Source organism: Ornithodoros turicata, chromosome 7 (genome assembly GCF_037126465.1).
Source record: "Ornithodoros turicata isolate Travis chromosome 7, ASM3712646v1, whole genome shotgun sequence".
Taxonomy (NCBI): Eukaryota; Metazoa; Arthropoda; class Arachnida; order Ixodida; family Argasidae; genus Ornithodoros; species Ornithodoros turicata.
In genome coordinates this window covers 57,572,820-57,592,298 of record NC_088207.1, presented here as the reverse complement: position 1 = coordinate 57,592,298, position 19,479 = coordinate 57,572,820, and the positions used below count along the sequence as shown (strand labels likewise).

The following is a 19,479-nucleotide window of genomic DNA, read 5'->3' as shown; positions in this document are numbered from 1 at the left end:
AATGGTTCGAATCTTTAATGCCTTTATAGGTTATCTGTGCGCTGACGATAGTAATGCTGCCAGCGGATGGCGTCATACTGGATCTGGGCGTCATCTGGATTTGCCTCCGGCGGCGACGCGAACTAACACCACAAGTCAGTGCGTGAGCACTATATCTATATACAGCATCATCATACCACATTCTGATATCTTATTCTACCTTCCACATGATGATAAGGAAATCTATCAATAAATGTGTCATCAAGTTTCACTATGTCGAATGACAATAACGGAACGGCGTTCCATACCGCACGGGCTCGTATGAACTCCTTTACAGAAAAGGCACTTAAGGGAAAGGCGTTGCGTGACGTGACACATGGCAAAGGAGAATCTCCTATGACGAAACGGTCCTTTTGGGAAGCTGAGATCGGCAATCTCCTTTTCATCTGTAAAGACGTATGACGTAGTCTAGAACGAAGGGCGATACGACGACAATACTCTCGAACGAAGACTAGACCATACTTTCATTTTTCAAGTAGGCACACACGAAGTCTACGGGCACATGTTGCAGTTCCAGTACGTATTTTGAATTCATTGGTCGTATTGTTATGTTTACCGTTACTGTGTCGTATGTGTAGGCTGGTTCTAATGGAAATATCTAGCGCGACATCTTTGGGTATATATTTCACGTCGAGACTGGGAGGTGACACAGGTTCGAATCCTGGTACCGGCATATGCTGTCTGAGGATTCCCCTGGGTTTTCCGAGCACTTCTCAGACGGATGTCGGCACAGATCCCCCTGAAGTCGGCCCGGGACGCATACTAACCCTCCTGTCTCCCACTCCTTCCCGATGTCTTCTCTCCAACTGTCCACTCTGTACGCCGTTCACAGCTATAATTGCTTCGCAGCCGGCAACACGGAATTAAAAAAAAAAACATGAAAGAACCGCCCTCTCTGATCCCCAAGGTGCAAACAAACGAAGAGCATAAAAAAAGGAATTGAAGTTTCTCACGTGCCCAGACATGAAACGTACAAAGCACATTGGTATAGAGTGTCGGTGTGTCGAGGCGCTGAAGCGGCTGACAGACAGGTCTACTCTATAGGATAGAACCGTCTAAAGGTTCATTTCAGTTCAATTCGTTTCAATTCGGTTCGTTTCAATTTCTAGATAGACGTCCAAAAGGGGAGAGCCTCGAAATTCCCGCTGTCGAAGTTCACCGTCTGGAAACGAAGAAAATGCTCGATTATTTCGTAAAATGATATGCCGCGCGTGTAAAAAACCGATATCACTACATAAATACCCTCTCAGCTTCACGAGTTTTCGATTTCTGTCGGAGTCGTTCTAGACGGAATGAAAGCCACATTTTAGCTGTTCGGTTTAGCAGGGCGGACACGCCGGAACAGCGTGTTGGTTAGTTTATTATCGAGTTGACCAAAGTTCGGTGGTTGCATTTTTGTCCGGGTTAGTTTAAGCACGCTGTCGTCATTTTTCCCGCGCACGACTGTGCATTTGAGGCAAGCTTATTTTCAGTCGGGGGACCACGGAACATTGATTTCCAGAAAAATAAATAAATAAACCGTTTCGCAGACATCGAAAACTCGTGAAGCTGAGCGGTTAATTAGTGATATCGGGTTCTTAAACCAGGCATACCATCTTGCGAAGCACTCGAGCATTTTCTTTGTTTCGATCGACCGCGAATTTCGAGATCGGGCTCTTGTTATTCCCCATATTCATACGCGCGTCGTCTTCTGCCACTTTTAAGCTGGATATTTCAATTTTCCAGCTCCTACACTCTTAAAAATGAACTTCACCACATAGCACGCTCCTAGCCAACCATAATCTCGAATGATATCGTTATCTGCCCTGATTTGTTGAAAACGGTAAGCGTACGCCTTTTTTGTGACAATTATGAACAGCGTAAGTGTCACAAAAAAGGCGTACGCCTCCCGTTTTCAACAAATCGAGGCAGATAACGATATCATTCGCGATGATGGTTGGCTAAGAGCATGCTATGAGGTGAAGTTCATTTTTAAGAGTGTACTACGAGACACATCATTATAATAATGGCAGAAATATTCATAAAAACGTTCGAATTGTGCGTTGCATTGAAAACAATGTTGTGTATTAACATACGGTAGATTCCCTCCCATTCCCTTTCCCTGCTATTTTTTTATATAACAAACATATTCCCCCTCCCATTCCTTTTTTTTTCTTTAATAAATCTTCACATCTCCCCTTCCTTCCCTAAGCAACGGGGATTTCGATCACTTTATTTCGAGGTACACCTCGTCAAAATGGACCCCAAGGTGGCGCCCTCTAGCCCTCAAGCCCTCTAATTCTCTCTCTCTCTCTCTCTCTCGTTTGTCAGTACACTCTTAAAAATGAACTTCACCACATAGCACGCTCCTAGCCAACCACCATCCCGAATGACAACGTTCTCGACCCTGATTTGTTGAAAACGGGAGGAGGAGCCTGTTTTGTGCCGTGCATAATGCGCACAAAATAGGCTCCTCCTCCCGTTTTCAACAAATCTAGGGCGAGAACGTTGTCATTCGGGGAGATGGTTGGCTAGGAGCGTGCTATGTGGTGCAGTTCATTTTTAAGAGTGTAGCGTTGCCTTTACGAGGCTTCAAACAGCTCATACACTCTTCAAATACTATAATAATAAAAAAATACGTGAGTCGCTTCTCTTCCTTAGAACCCTCTTTCACCTTATTTTCTTTCCTCCATGGGCAACTCCCTGCAGTATTATATAACCGCGATAACTTGCAAAAACACATAGTACGAAATAAGCAGTACTTCGTTCACCCTACCAACACGCATTGCTATTGGTAGAGCCCTGGACCGGCAATCCAGAAGATGTGGGTTCGATCCCTACAGCTGGCTAACCTTTTCAGTGACTTTCATCTTTCATCCTTCATCGTCAACGTATTGCTATGTTGACGAATATCAATCCGAAGAATACCCGCTCGGACCCAATATCACGGTCCACTGATGCATGTCTGAAGACGTACTCGAAATATACAGTCTCATATTACGTGTTCCCGTATATATATTTCCCCAATACCAACGCAACTATACATCGTACGGGGTGACCCAATAAGCTCCTTTCAGATGCATCGGATAACATTAGCTGTCAAAGACGACCCGCTGTGTCGCCTAGAGACCTTCTGGAACGTTATTCCATTCGACGGAGAGAAGTAGGTCACAAAAGTATAGTTGGTTTATACATACAGTCACTAAATACTAGGGGTCCTATTTGGTCACTCTAATTTATACATACACTGTACACTTACTCTGTCATGCACTCGACGTTGTGGAATATAGTTTTGGAATATCGGCTCCCTAGAAGATGCAAAAGAGGCCATTCCGTAAAAATAGCTTTCCGTGTGCGGGTCCTGTTTGCTCAGTTGCCGCTGTCGGAGTTGAGTTCAGGAAGAGCGCGTAGTGGTTTTAGGAAGTACGTCATTTCCTGCTGATACGGTGCAGGCGGCCGTGAATGCTGCCAGATAGTATAGTAGAGCTCGTCTGCGGAGTTGTGGACGATCTGTTGCGCTTTTTCTCCGTGTTTTGAGGAGATGGGTCTTATGAAAGTGAGTCGATGAAACGATTTACTATTTATTGCGAGAATTCATATTGCGGAAGAGTCTCTGTTACTGCCCAGGTGACAGGCGTGTAGCTCGCGTCTTGGGCCGCCTTCAGGGGCAACTGCATCGACATCTGTGTGGAAAGTGTGCCGGAAGACCCAGTGATAAAACACGTGCACGGCGCTCTTCGCGCAATACGTGAAGGCCGTGGTACACGTCACGCGCAATGTGTCACGTGCCCACCTTTTTGAATTTCCCGCCACTCGTTAGCTTGTAACGACCGTAACGACGATGAAGCGATTAAGCCCCTCCTCCTGACCTCTCTCCATCTGTATACACCGTTCATCGCACCAGCTGGGATGTTAACACGGAGCAAGAAGAAAACGTAGACTGAAGATCCACATCCCAATCTCCTATATGTACGAAACACTCAAAACATACTTTATCGCATTTCCAACACGAAGGCGTCATCCACTATGTTATGATACAGGGTGATGAAGCTAACAGCAAGGACAAGCTCCTGCATAAAAATACGGGAGCCCCGAAGACAACAGCGAGCAACGATGAAAGTCTGTGTCACGTGTCACTCCGTGGCGTCGTTGAGTTCGACCCTCTTCAAGTCCCGTCGAATCTCCTCCGTGTGCTCAATGTTTATCGACGGTGTTAGGATCCCTGAATAGTAGCTCCCTCACAGATGGCGCTAGCGTTCAGACATCCTAGAACGTGTGTGTTTCTCTTGTTTTCATTTTGTTCTTCTGCAACACGTGTCGGATGAGATGTCGCTCGAGACACCGTGAATTGATTGGTAGGGAAGAATAGCGGAGTTGAACCTTGCGTAAGAAAGAAAGCGTGGCTGAGTGGCTAGCCGGCCATGTCATGTCGAGGCTGGGAGGTGCCCGGCTTCCAAGTTCGAATCCCAATGCCGGCTGTGCCCGTCTGGGGTTTTTCCAGGGTTTTCATCAGGCGGGCTTTCAGACATATGTCGGCACAGTTCCCTTAGAAGTCTGCCCAGGACGCACATTTTCCCGGGGCGTTAGGCGTGACGTTGCCCACCTCTGTGAGCCCTCGCACCGCGGAAAGGGGATTAAAGGGACAGTGACACGTTGACGATACAAGTGGTTCATTGCATCATTTTACTGCATGTAGGAATATTCGGAAGAAATAAAAACAATAATTATTATATTTTTTCTACGTGTCGTAGTTGGAAAGACACGCACCTCTGCGACTGCCTCTGACGTCAGAGAAGCAAGAGCATCAGCCATTCCTGTTGGTTCTCTTAGGCACGTGACATCTCCCACAGCCGCCTCACTGGCTTAGATGTCTGCAATGATGTCACAGCCGGACTAGTAGCTTCGGTGCACGCGGTGTCCATTTTCTACGCTATGTCTATTACCTTCTTTGCTGTAAAGTTTGTAGCGCAAGTCTAAATGAATAATAACTTTTGTCTTTTAAATTTGTCTAACGTAGTTTGTGGCAAACCGTCACAACCCGTTTAAACTGGTCGCAAATTACTTTGTCGGAAAATTGTAAAATTACCATTATACGTTACTGCGGTATCCTACATTTATTGTCACTGGACTCCTTCTGCCATCCAAATGAGGGTCAGTAATTCGACATCTCGGTAATTCGACGGTGGCAGAGCAACAGATGGATCATTTGCAAAACGAAAAGCGTTCTTCATTGTACCATCCAAATAAGGGTCAGTAATTCGACATCTCGGTAATTCGGCAGTGGTAGACCAACAGATGGATAATTTGCACAACGAAAAACGTTCTTCATTGTACCATCCAAATAAAGGTCAGTAATTCGACATCTTGGCAATTCGACGGTGGCAGAGCAACAGATGGATAATTTGCACAACGAAAAACGTTCTTCATTGTGCCATCCAAATAAGGTTCAGTAATTCGACATCTCGGTAATTCGGCAGTGGTAGACCAACAGACGGATGACTTGCATAACGAAAAACGTTCGTCATTGTACCATCCAAATAAAGGTCAGTAATTCGACATCTCGGTAATTCGGCAGTGGTAGACCAACAGATGGATAATTTGCACAACGAAAAACGTTCTTCATTGTACCATCCAAATAAAGGTCAGTAATTCGACATCTCGGTAATTCGGCAGTGGTAGACCAACAGATGGATAATTTGCACAACGAAAAACGTTCTTCATTGTGCCATCAAAATAAAGGTAAGTAATTCGACATCCCGGTAATTCGACGGTGGCAGAGCGACAGAATGGGTCACTTGCACAACGAAAAACGTTCTTCAAGCTGGCAAGGATAGAACACTTTAGGATTTATTAGCCCCGCGAAGCAACTGGGTCTGCTAGCGGTCTATAAACGTGGACCGAAGAAAGGAAGGATAGTATGCGTCTGGGGTCTACTTCACGAGGAACTCAAAGGGAAAACCGAAGCTGATGGTACACTCTTAAAAATGAACTTCACCACATGGCACGCTCCTAGCCAAACATCACCCCAAATGACAACGTTCTCGCCCCTGATTTGTTGAAAACGGGAGGAGGAGCCTATTTTGTGCCGTGCATAATGGCACAAAATAGGCTCCTCCTCCCGTTTTCAACAAATCTAGGGCGGGAACGTTGTCATTCGGGGTGATGGTTGGCTAGGAGCGTGCTATGTGGTGAAGTTCATTTGTAAGAGTGTAGGATTTGAACCCAGCACCTCTCAGTCTTTAGCGTGACCTTGGAGTCAACACTCACCAGCGGCCACTGGGCTACGGCGACCGGTAAAGCCTTGTATACGAATGGCCTCCAAAGACATCTATTTCATTTGAAGCTCCAAGTCTCCATTACGCAAGTTATTCTACCAATACGCAAGTGCGTCTCTGCGCATGAGAGGAGGCAGTGAGAGGGAAGAGGGAGGGCGCCGCCTTAGCCAATGGGGCTTCCCGAGTGGAGTAACCGGGAGAGGAGATATGCGCACAACGCTCGGTTGCTTGCAGAGCGTATTTCCAAGTCCACATGTTTTTTATCCCGCTTCCTTCTTCTTTACGGACTTGACTTCCATACGTGACTTGACTTTCTTTTAGCGCTTATACTGCCTATAGTTGAATCATCCACGACTCTCTAAATGCGACAGTTTGGGATGCGTACACGGAAGCCTCTCGAAAGGGGTTGCAAATATACTTTGCGTCGGAAGTGGGGGCAGGTGCATGTGCGCATTCGCATACTCAGACCTGCCGGATGAGTCAAAGAAAGACAACGAATAACTCCAGGTTAGAAAAAGACACATTATGGACTTATCAAATTCGAGGAAAGCTGCAGAGGAAGTGTACAGAGAGCTCTAAAGTGGATCTCTGGTGCTTTCAATAAAATTTTCGGTCGGGTGGTCTGGGTAAAGGAAGAACTGTTATAAGCATTCACGAGTTTCGATTTCGCGAAAAGATTGCGTTATGGGCGGGTTGTGTCGCAATATTGGTTATCTCTTCTGGTGCTACTGGACTTGACTGTCATTGTGAACGACATGATGTTCACGTGACCATAAAAATGTCTGCTCTCGTAATCGCGCCCAAGCTGTTTGTATATAACGCGATTGCTGTTGCTCTGCGTCGTTTTGTGATATGACCTCAGTAATTAACTATATTCCGGATATTCTTGCAGCAAAATAGACGAGTGTGCCCTGCTCCTTGCAATTTTATCCTCTGTGCCTTTTCCACCTTGTATAGTTATCAACTTGAACAAATGATTCATTCATTCATTCGTTCGTTTGTTCATACTTTGTCACTCAACACTCACTCTCCGTGCTCTCACACTTGGGAAGAATACGCTACCATGGGTAGGGTTGCCACCAGGCCGGTATTATACCGGCACGGCCGGTTATTTGCTCGCTCTGCCGGTTGCCGGTAGGAAGGTTATACCGGCAGCCTTTTGCCGGTATTTGTGACTCAAGACCTTTCATATGGGCTTTTGCGGGGTTTTCCCTTCAACATTCCACTACAGCTTGAATAAATCTGGAGCATAGACCCAACTCCGCGGTCACCAGTCCCTTCCTTAGTTATTCATCATTACTATTATTGTTATTATTATTACACACAGGAACGTATGTTTCCTAGTATTATCTTGAGCTCTCTCTTTCTCTGTTTTCTGTGTGTGCTCTTCCACCCCTCACCCACTTCCCTTTCCCGCGAGCCTTTCCTCTTTCCCTCTATTCCACCTCCTCTCCCTCAGCCGGTATCTTTCACTACGAAAGGTGGCAACCCTAACCATGGGCGCTACTTTGGGGGTAGCGTCGATCGTACAGCAATCGACGAATACGACGACGACGAAAATAGCAGCCTGCAGGTCGTCTTGCACGTCTGCACCAATATCGATTTATCTCCACCCTCAGTGTGCGTTACAAAATCGCACAAGGGCGTTTTTGCACAAATATCGAACGCCTTCCAGCAGGGGGCAGACATTGTTTTGTTCCCATTCGAGACAAATGATCCCAAATATTTGCCAAAGTTACGTTTCGTAAAAAGTGGAAGAAAGCACTCCGCATCTTTCCGAGGAGCGAACCCATAAAGTCGGCTCGTCTAACCTTGGCTTGGCTTGGGCTCGTCTAACCTTGGCTTGGCTTGGCGCCGAGTGTAGCCGCTCCAGCCAAAAATTAATTAACGCTATATGTGGGTCAGGGCAGCGCCAAAACAAAGCCGGATTACTTAAACGAAGGTTACGCCAATCACGTCCTCGCTTTTGGCAGTCAGGAGACGAGACGTCTACTTCCGTACTTTCTTCCACAATCCAATCCAATCCAAGGCCTTGCACGATGGCGTAACGCAGCAAACAGCAGCAAACGAACGCATTAATCCGCGTTGTTTTTGTCGCGTTACATCACCGTGCAAATTAAGTACCAGCTACCCCGCATCCAGAGTTTGGATCTCGGAATTCCTGCTATGCAGAGTCGCGTTACCGCTAATGTGATAATTCGCAGATAGTCGGACGTAGACGCGTGTAGTAATATACATGTAATGTTTACGTGTACGAAACGAAAACAGGGGTGGAACGAGCAACGCAAGCAGTGACTGAAGAAGGCTGGTTTCCATGGTTACGCTGACTAATATAGGAGCGTGACAGTGAATTTGAATGGCGTTGCTGATTATAGGACTTGCGAGAATACTCCTGCCTCAAAATTATGAGCGCATTCGACGGACATACAGTAAAATTTTATGGAGGACTACAGCTTGTCCGAATGGCTTTAAGAAAGACCGAGCGAATATCCGAACAAAAGCGGCCCTTCGCCAACAGCATTTGTGTCGTCTGCGTTAGTTATTTTGCAGACGGCAACAGGTTGAGTCCGTAAATTACAGGCGTGGGAGTTATTACACTCACGGGGGGTTTTTCTTTTTCGAGGTGAAGGGATACTGTATTCAAGAATTCCGCAAGGCGAGCTAATATAACAATAATTATCAGCAATTGTGTCCTTAGACAACCTGTGTCCTTATCAACCACCGCAACTGACGCGACGATTATTCGTCCGCGAAGTAACTTTGTTGTATGAAATCTCAGCGTACACTGCTATCAGATGCCGACCATAAGCGCCGCAAATACCATATACACTCTTAAACAAAAAGGGTGTACTTTAACTCCTTTCCTTGCCACATATATAACACCCTTTTGGAGAGTACAATTACGCTCAAAAGGGTGTCTCTTCACTCCCTCAAGGAAGTAGCATAACACCTTCTCCCTGCCGGGGAGTAATATTACTCTCCAGTAGGGAGAAAGGTGTTATACTACTCCCTTGAGGGAGTGAAGAGATACCCTTTTGAGCGTAATTGTACTCTCCAAAAGGGTGTTATATATGTGGCAAAAAAAAAAAAAGGGGGGGGGGTTAAAGTACACCCTTTTTTACGAGTGTAGGATACAATACACGAACATTTTTTTTGTTTAATTTTGACCCTGGAATTTTGCTCCTCTACTGTTGATCGTAATAATAAAAGAGGTGAAATCGAGCCAGGATTGTGCAGAGACTCAGGCAGATTGGCGTAGTGGGCCACCCACAACCCGGATGGCGAATTTCCCCGTTCATGATCATCAGTGTATTTGTTGTTGTTGTTTTAACTGTAATTTCGTACATTTGTATACCTTCATTGTTCTCTTATCAGGAATTACGAACTTGGAATTTTGACTCACGGCCATTTTTGATTCGTTGGCATCGTTTCGGCAGCATTGTTAGGGCGGGATAAAATGTGACGGGATTTAATGTGCTTATGATCATAGTTGTTACATCGTATTTGTTACATATATATATATATATATTACATATATATTAGTTGTTACATGTTATGATCGTATACATAAAGTCACGGATTATCAATGTAGATAGTTACGAGAGGCCGACATATCATCTCCCTGGCTGATAGAGGAGACGACTGCTGCACCAATAATCGTTACATTCGTCGCGGCAGACTGTATAAATCATGTCTGTGCGCATCAAGTATACGCGGACACCATAGGACCTTAACGACGGAAGATTTTTCTCCACTCGGCTGAGTGTTATTCATCCTGGGTCATTTGCTGCCACTTTCCTCAATAGACGGAGCTGCACGTTCGGATAAGGACCAGACTTCATAAAGTATGTACGGTAACGGCGCAGGCTCTGATCTGGTAGCTTTTTGTCTTTTCTCCGATATAGTACTTTACCCTCTGAAAGAGCTCGTGACCTAGATTCCTCGTGCTTTGTTCTAAGCGGATCATAGAGAAGAGATTGAAAGAAAGAATGGTGCTTTAAAAAATGAATATGCAACGACGACAACAGGGACACGATGATGATGATATGAGGTGTTTCATCGCATGAGTTGCAGTACCCTATCCTCGTTACGTGTGAATATGAATGAATGTATGCAAGTGAGCGTATGATAGGGAACAACCAGTGTTCAGTGTTCGCTCTTTGGGCGTTTAGCATGAGGGAAAGGAGGTTTTGGAGAAGGAAGGGGGTGGATGAAGAGTCGTTGAGGCAAAGATGGGACGGAATCGAGTATTTATTGCTCCGACTGGACGGTGGGGATGCTTTCATCGGGGACGGGGTGCGTGTTCTCTGGACACATCCTCACAATTCCGGCCACCCCATTCAAATGAAAGTGGAATTACCCTATGTTTTGCTGCGTATTTGTTTTGTCATCATTCTTCTTCATTCACTTCTTCCTCTCTCCCTCTTGCAAAATTTTGCATAGCGGAACTACAGTGCCACTGTAGCGGAACCTTTCCATAGTATCCCATGGTAGCTAGACACGAAGGGGACGTGTTCTAGGATACTCCTTCCGCCGTTGCTAGGCGACGAACGTGCGCGCGAGATGACGTCACCTATACCTTTTCGCGAAACCTAAATTTGTGGTGGTTCGTCAGTTCATTTAGAATTAGTAGAAACACCTAATGTTCCCCGATAACATTTATATTTCGGGAATCGAATCTTTGAGCAACGGTTATCGAGACGAAATAAACGTTGACACCAGCTCCATTGAAGGAGCAACGAAATGATATTACTCTAACCATGCAAAGTATTTTCGCTGAAGCGTGTCTCGTACTGCGCAGTTTAATTCACACACTTCACACACATTCACACACTTCACAAAACAGTCAGCCATGAGCGGCGCAGCGTCACCTTGGAGGGTCGACCTCCTGGTGTGACGTTCCTATATATATATATATATACAGGGTTCGCCAAGATAAACTTCGGGGTTTGTAACGAAGATAAAACAAATAAGAACAGTGTCGGAAAGCTAAAGTAGACGTTAGAGGACGTATCATGCCCCCAAACGTTATGTCCATAATGCCGCCTAGTCTGTTACTCTGCGGATAAATCGTGAGAATTAAAAAATCGCCGCTGCCTAATCGGCTATATCTCTGTTCCAGCTACTTTCCTCAGATAGCGACACGGTCGAATGCGGCGTCGCAGAGAACTAGTCTGCATTCCGTTCCACATGTTCGATGTCGTCTGCAACGCCGCGCTCGACCGCTTCGCCATCTGACGGAAAGGAGCTGAACGTCAGCTAGGCGGCATTATGGACATAAAATTTGGGGGCATGATACGTCCTCTAACGTCTACTTTAGCTTTCCGACACTGTTCTTAGTTGTTTTATCTTCGTTACAAACCCCGAAGTTTATCTTGGCGAACCCTGTATATAAAAGACCGCTTTTACTGTTCCTTTAAATTATACTCTTTTTTGATTAATCCAGAGTTAAAGTCTACGTCATAATTAGAGAGCGGATGCACTAACAGGTGGCGCGCTTCCTCATATAAATGATGGTTAGGCCAACCAACCTTCAGAATCGTATCGAGACCAATATGCAGCATCTTACGTGTCTCAGGTAAAGTCGGTGAGCAGGGACGGCAAACCATGCGGGGAATAAGTCTGCCCAGGACGCATACTAACCCCACTCCTTCCTGCTGTCCTGCATCCATATGAGTACTCCGCTCACAGCCCCAGTCGCTTCGCGGCGCTAACATGAAACAAAGAAAATAAAAACGTGCGGGTCGTTCGCCGACATCCTCCGTATGAGCACAATGGACCTGTAATGCGCGTTAACCGGATGTGGCCATCGTGACATTTATGTAGCGATCAAGAAATGTACGTATCCAACAGACGCGCATACGCACGCTCTGAAACAAAGGCGTTCCACACGAATTGAACCTCGTGTAGCGGAACATAGCACCTGCGTTCACGCAACCTGTAGTGCGATTAAAATGCAGTAACCAGGGTGAGTCACAACAGCTGTTATCTCTTCCCGCGCAGCAAATATAGAAACAGACGCGACATTACCATATGGGTCACCTGGTGCAGATGTTTGTATTAGGCTGCCCCCTCAAGCTGTGTACATTTATGCGTAGACATCCAGCATATATCTACAGGGTCTGACTCTTTCGGGTTAAACTATATGCCTTTCCTTGATTCGGGGACGAGTCGGGCGCTATTTCTAAATCTGTAATTCGGGGTGAAATCGGGTGATACTGATACATTCGGGTGTTATCGGGTTATCATGTTTTCTTTCGGTCCAGCGAGCAGCCATCAGTTAAATACGCCTATATTTTAGTCAAATATGCATACACTGCGATATATAGTGACATCGCTACATGTTGTTATACATCGAATGTGCTTCGCATTCTTTGCTGCTGCACCGAAACAATATTTACATGAGACACGCGCGCAAATTGCCACCAAATAGTGCAACTACACTCTTAAAAATGAACTTCACCGCATAGCACGCTCCTAGCCAACCATAATCTCAAATGATATCGTTATCTGCCCTGATTTGTTGAAAACGGGGGGCGTACGCCTTTTTTGTGACAATTATGAACAGCATAAGTGTCACAGAAAAGGCGTACGCCTCCCGTTTTCAACAAATCAGGGCAGATAACGATATCATTTGAGATTATGGTTGGCTAGGAGCGTGCTATGTGGTGAAGTTCATTTTTAAGAGTGTATAGCTAGTTTTAGTGAATCGTTTTCAGTCAAACCGTTTGCGATCCGTTTCGCTGAGAGCCGATGAGAAGGAGGGACTAGCTGAGAATGGAATACTCTGATTGGGCAGGGGCAAAACCGTTCGCGAACCGTTTCAGCGAAAACGATCAACTAAAAACTTTCTATTACGTGACACAACGTGATGCGAGATTAGAATTCGGAGAGAAATCGGGAGGAATCGGGTTTAATCCGGGCTGTGTGTAAGCGTACTGGGGTAGCCAGTCCGACTTCGTCGAAACTCACATCCCCATTTTTTTTCTTTATCACATTACCATCACCATCAACGTTTACGAAAAGCACCGTGATATAAGGTGACATTAACTCTAAATTAGTACAGCTAACGGGGTAAACCCTAGTTCAGAGAAACGCCGCGGCTGACATCTGCACAGATCATTAGATTGCGCTCCTATGTGCTCGTGTTAACGCGAAAATCGAATTACCGGCGCCTCGCAGGCGGAATCTCAGTTTTTGTGGTCGGTCGCGTGCGACATCAAATGACGGGGGGGGGTAATATACGATGCAAGATTGTAACGTTATAACTAGGGTTCGTGGTTTTCGGCATTTTCCGAAAAGTGCCGGAAAACACCCCCCCAATTATTTTTTTCAGATTCGGAATATTCCGAAAAAATCCGAATTTCTCGTATCTTGACAGCTGCCATTCCTGGAACCGCAAAGTGAAATCCCCTTGAAATCTCCCGTTATCGACTATTTCTCGAGCGCGGCATTATCTTCGGGCTGTGCCCTTGTTTCGTTGTGCTTATAAACGCTTATTGGAGGATGACCTCAGCTTTGCCAGCACACGTACTTAGTGACACACCTACCTTTAGTGAATTTAGTATTCAGAACCTTTGTGGTCTGTTGTTCTCGGGTTAAAAAGAGATCACGAGTGTACGGAGCTCCCAAACGGTTTCAAAAGCCGATCGCTGATCCCCTGCCCTAGCCTTCTAGTTCATTTTGGTGTACTTTGTATTCCTCTGTCTACTCCGCTCCGGTTACCACTTGGAGTGACCCTTGTTTCCGTTCCTGAGGCACTTCAAGGCACTTCGAGGCACTTCACTGTATAAGGACTTATTCTTATTTGTTCTACAAGATGGATCTCGTATGGATGATATAAAGCGCGAGTTTTTCGAATATATGCATGCCCTGCCCCTCAGGTGGATATATCTCCTATTCAGTTTTGGATGACCCCTTCCAGCACATGGCCTTTGTTATCGCAGTGCGCCTTAAGCATACTGGCTATTCCTGTTTCTAGCGCCAATGTTGAGCGCGCGTTCTCTAAACTGCGTGTTATTAATCGCAAGGAGAGAGCCGCTATGACAGATGCGAACATGATGATGTACGCTTGCATCTATTACAACAAGAGGTAGTCTCCTTGTTTGCCGGTTTGGCACAGGCAATAAAAGGCATTGTTAATAAAACCATGAATCGATTCACTTCTTTTCGGTTCGTTGTTACTTCGCGCGCAAAATAGGCTTTCCTTCATGCGAAACAAATAGATGCCCGTATTCGGGCATTTATTTTTTGGGCGGAATATAGATGCCGAAAAAATCCGATTTATAGTCCCCCACATAAATGCCGATAAACACCCCCCGAATTGGGTTGAAAATAAATGCCGAAAACCACAAACCCTAGTTATAACCTAGCAACCCTGTGCTTTGCCCTTACGGGTCGTGCACAAATTCGAGCGCAAGTATAAGTTAGTCAAATACCAGGTGACGCGTGTCGGAGTGTCTGGGCAATACTTTGGAAGTGGTAGCGGTTACGTAACTTTGTGGTCCAGGGGAAGTGCCAGTAGTGATGCAACATGAACATCTACTGAAATAAAGTTAAAATTCGGGCGGGTGGTGATCCGTTCTAAAAAACGATAAGAAAAACCCCAGTGCAAGCCAAAGCAGCACAACATATTGGCCCAATATTGGACCAATATCGGCAATACTGACCCAATATTGGACTAATATTGGCAATACTGGCCCAATATTGGTTCAATCTTGGTCCAATGTTGGGCCGACATTGCCAATATTGGTCCAGTATGTTGTGCTGCTTGGGAGGGGACAACGAAAGGGACGAAAAACAGTACTGTGTCAAAGCTGTGTTCGTCTTGTTTTTCGTCCGCTTTTGTTGCCCCCTTGCACCGGGGGTTTTCAACGTTTTTATAGAATGAACATCTGAAACGCAGAAAATGAAGAGAGGGAGGGAGGTATACAGAATATAGCCGAGAAGTGTGACATGAAACTGCGCTTATAGAGTATATTTCGCACGAAACGGGGTGTAATAGAGATTGTAGATAACGACTTTCGTTTTCGTTTCCGTTTTGCGTTAGCGCCGCGAAGCAACTCTGGCTCTGACGACTGACGTGGGCAGGTGGCGAGAGGGCAGGAGGGAGGAAGGAGCGTTAGCATCCACACTCTTAAAAATGAACTTCACCACATAGCACGCTCCTAGCCAACCATCACCCCGAATGACAACGTTCTCGCCCTAGATTTGTTGAAAACGGGAGGAGGAGCCTATTTTGTGTCCATTATGCACGGCACAAAATAGGCTCCTCCTCCCGTTTTCAACAAATCAGGGGCGAGAATGTTGTCATTCGGGATGGTGGTTGGCTAGGAGCGTGCTATGTGGTGAAGTTCATTTTTAAGAGTGCACGACGAATAAAGGCCTGAGCGTGCAGCTACACTCTTAAAAATGAACTTCACCGCATAGCACGCTCCTAGCCAACCATCACCCCGAATGACAACGTTCTCGCCCTAGATTTGTTGAAAACGGGAGGAGGAGCCTATTTTGTGCCATTATGCACGGCACAAAATAGGCTCCTCCTCCCGTTTTCAACAAATCAGGGGCGAGAATGTTGTCATTCGGGATGGTGGTTGGCTAGGAGCGTGCTATGTGGTGAAGTTCATTTTTAAGAGTGAACGACGAATAAAGGCCTGAGTGTGCAGCTACACTCTTAAAAATGAACTTCACCACATAGCACGCTCCTAGCCAACCATCACCTCGAATGACAACGTTCTCGCCCTAGATTTGTTGAAAACGGGAGGAGGAGCCTATTTTGTGCCATTATGCACGGCACAAAATAGGCTCCTCCTCCCGTTTTCAACAAATCAGGGGCGAGAATGTTGTCATTCGGGATGGTGGTTGGCTAGGAGCGTGCTATGTGGTGAAGTTCATTTTTAAGAGTGCACGACGAATAAAGGCCTGAGCGTGCAGCTACACTCTTAAAAATGAACTTCACCGCATAGCACGCTCTTAGCCAACCATCATCTCAAATGATATCGTTATCTGCCCTGATTTGTTGAAAACGGGAGGCGTACGCCTTTTCTGTGACACTTATGCTGTTCATAATTGTCACAGAAAAGGCGTACGCCTCCCGTTTTCAACAAATCAGCGCAAATAACGATATCATTCGAGATAATGGTTGGCAAGGAGCGTGCTATATGCGGTGAAGTTCATTTTTAAGAGTGTAGGCCACGAAGAAGAGACGAACATGGAAAAGCTCAGAGGTCAGGCTAGCTCTCGCTTGCGTTTCTGCTATTCAATATGGGTGTTAGTATCCGTCCCGAGCACAATTGAAAGGCAACTGTATGGACATTCGCCGGAAAACCCAGGGAAAACCTCAGATAGCACAGCCGGTGGTTGGACTCGATCCTATACCACCTCCAAGCCTGCAGCGTGACCTTGGACCAGCGACCCCAAACGAGCGAGTGGTGTATCCACTGAGCCAATATGCCGCTAAGTCTCTGGGATTCGCGCGTCTGCGTCATCCGCTGGTGGCGCCACGCATCGACAAGCGGGATCTCCATCATGACTGCTATTTTGAATGGCAGAGGCGGACGGAAAGCGGACGTATAGAGATGGCAGCAACGATACATTCCCATTCGAGAGATTATCGCACCCGGAAACGCGTGTATAAGATCGATACGGTAATGTTCGCCACCGTCTTCACCAGTGATGGCCAGTGGTTAACTACATGTAGTTAAACTACTAGTTAAACTACCTGATTGTAGTTAAAAAGTAGTTATCAACTACTTGCAGAAATGTAGTGTGCAACTACTAGTTAAACTACTATTTCGAGTAGTTAACTACAGTAGTTAGGTTACTGCAGGCGCCAACTACTTCCGATTTTGCCTCAAGCTTTACGGCACGATTGTGCTTCCGACTTTTACCTTGAGCTACTTGTTTGACGAGAACGGAGGTGCAGAGCAATTGTGCCGTGCTTGTGTACTAAATCTTCACTTCTATATCACTGCTTGTGATTAATATTTAGGTGTCCGAGAACACTATAGAATGGGATTGGTGTTGATGGACAACGTTAAGTAGTTAGAGATGTAGTTAAAATACATTGCAGCAGTTAAAGAAGTAGTGTTAACTACCTCCCCTCAAAAGTAGTTGAACTACTAGTTAAAATACTCCATCGCGAAGTAGTTAGTAGTTATAGTTAAACTACTGTAGAAGTAGTTAGTGGCCATCACTGGTCTTCACACCGCGGTAAATACGCCGACTCTCGCTTACCAGTGTGAGCTCTTACGCGACCATGTCGCGTAAAACACGGTGTGCATGACGCTCCTGGCTGTATACGAACACGTCCGACGCTAACGCAGAAGTGACATTCCACAAGCCGATCGGATCACAAACTCCCGGCAACATGCAGACGCCGTCCGCTGCACCCACTCACCGGCGCGCCGAAGGTATACTCCCGCCGCTCCCTGATTGGCCTTGTCCGAGTGACGTTTTCTCCAATTTCCAGAGAGAGAGAGAGAGAGAGAATTCCGGCGTACTCTCAGCATCCGTCTTCTGCTTTTACCATGCGTTACATCGAATTGCACAGAAACTACTATACAACAATTCGCGTCAGATTTTCGTACGGATGCGACAGTCCCTTTAAAGCACGTAGAATGATGATGATGATGATGATGATGATGATGATGATGATGATAACCAGAACACGTCCCGTGGAACCGTGGAAATCAGAACAATCCACACGGCCCCGGTCAAAGACTCACATATGGAGCCTCATCAACTCTCATGCCGCCAACCACGCTCAATGAAACACCCATCGTGTATTGCCTCCTTTCCACCAGATGAAGATGGAGCATCGTCCGGTAACAAAAAGAAAAAGAAAAGAAAAAGAGAGAGAGAGGAAAGGTTTAATGGAATGTTCGGAAGGCACAAGGAACTAAATGAGGCAGATGTCGTAAAATTGGACGAGACAAAAAAGACGCAAGAGATTCTGCGGTCTCCCATCAATTTTCCTCGAGCTCTATCGCATTGCCTACAGAGAAGATGACGTCTCAAGAAGTGGGAAGGAATTAACAGAGCGCGTTCGTCACGTACAGGGATAACGCTATAGTTTCGCTTTACTTCAATCTTTCTTTTTTTCTTTTTCTTTTCTTTTTTACGACCACGCAGAAACCGGTGAAAATTGAAGTGGAAAGTAGTATGAACTTCCGCGTAATTTGGCAGCGAGAAGGAAAATTTGCGGAGGCGTCAAAGGTGCCGGCAGCGAGGCGAACAATTCGTTATACTCCGAATAGTCCGAAGAAAGGCACTTTGTCTTTCTCTCTCTCTCTCTCTCTCGCTTATCTTTAATCAATCAATAGGTGAGAGAGATGATGATGATGACGGAAACGAGACAAAAAAAAAAAAAAAAAATCGGGACGTAGGGAAACAATTTCGTACGGAATATGGAGAAGCCGCTGCAATCTGAAGTTGCGCCTTTGTAAAAGACGAAATGGCTTACGTGAGCCAGCTCTCCGTCCCCATGCATTTTCTATGGAGCACAGTTTACGCTTTTCCTCGGCAACCAATCGACAGATTTTTACACTGGCGGTCTCACTGCAGAGATGAAGCTGAAATGCGTTGGGCCAGGCTCCTACACTCTTAAAAATGAACTTCACCGCATAGCACGTTCCTAGCCAACCATCGTCTCGAACGATATCATTATCCGCCCTGATTTGTTGAAAACGGGGGGCGTACGCCTATTCTGTGACAATTATGAACAGCATAAGTGTCACAAAAAGGCGTACGCCTCTCGTTTTCAACAAATCAGGGCAGATAACGATATCATTCGAGATGATGGTTGGCTAGGAGCGTGCTATGCGGTGAAGTTCATTTTTAAGAGTGTACTATAGGAGCCTGAAGTCGGCCTTATTTTTATTTTATTTTTTTATGGTGGCCTTGCAAAGATGAAAAAAATTAATAAAATAAAAATAAATAACGCGTCCTTCTTGTGGCTTCCCCTTCGAGACGTATTTTTCAATTTCTACTGAGAGTATAGGAAAGAAACCACGGACCAGAACGATTGCGAAACGTTTCAAGAACCTACAGGCAGCGAAATGACATATAGCTACGCCTTTCTTCTCTCGAGTACAAAAGTTAAAAATGAGGGCCTACACGCAGCTATACTGAAAGCCGTGTGAACCATGTCGCCACGTGTCGCCACCTGGTGTTACATATAGGGAAA

At 45.7% G+C, this 19,479-nt stretch overlaps 1 protein-coding gene across 4 annotated transcripts in view; it reads right to left on the bottom strand.

The window, feature by feature from the left end:
* The window catches only part of LOC135401716 (synaptotagmin-A-like), a 74,875-nt gene that overhangs the window by 36,509 nt on the left and 18,887 nt on the right, over nt 1-19,479 (bottom strand). Inside the window, exon 1 of one of the 4 annotated variants that reach the window (XM_064634263.1) lies at nt 11,863-11,906. The exons of 2 other annotated variants lie outside the window; for them this stretch is intronic. The gene's annotated coding sequence lies outside the window, so the exon portion shown is untranslated. Of the gene's footprint in view, nt 1-3,277; nt 3,389-11,862; nt 11,907-19,479 lie in introns of those variants that run through there. One more of the 4 variants, XM_064634261.1, reaches the window with a different exon arrangement.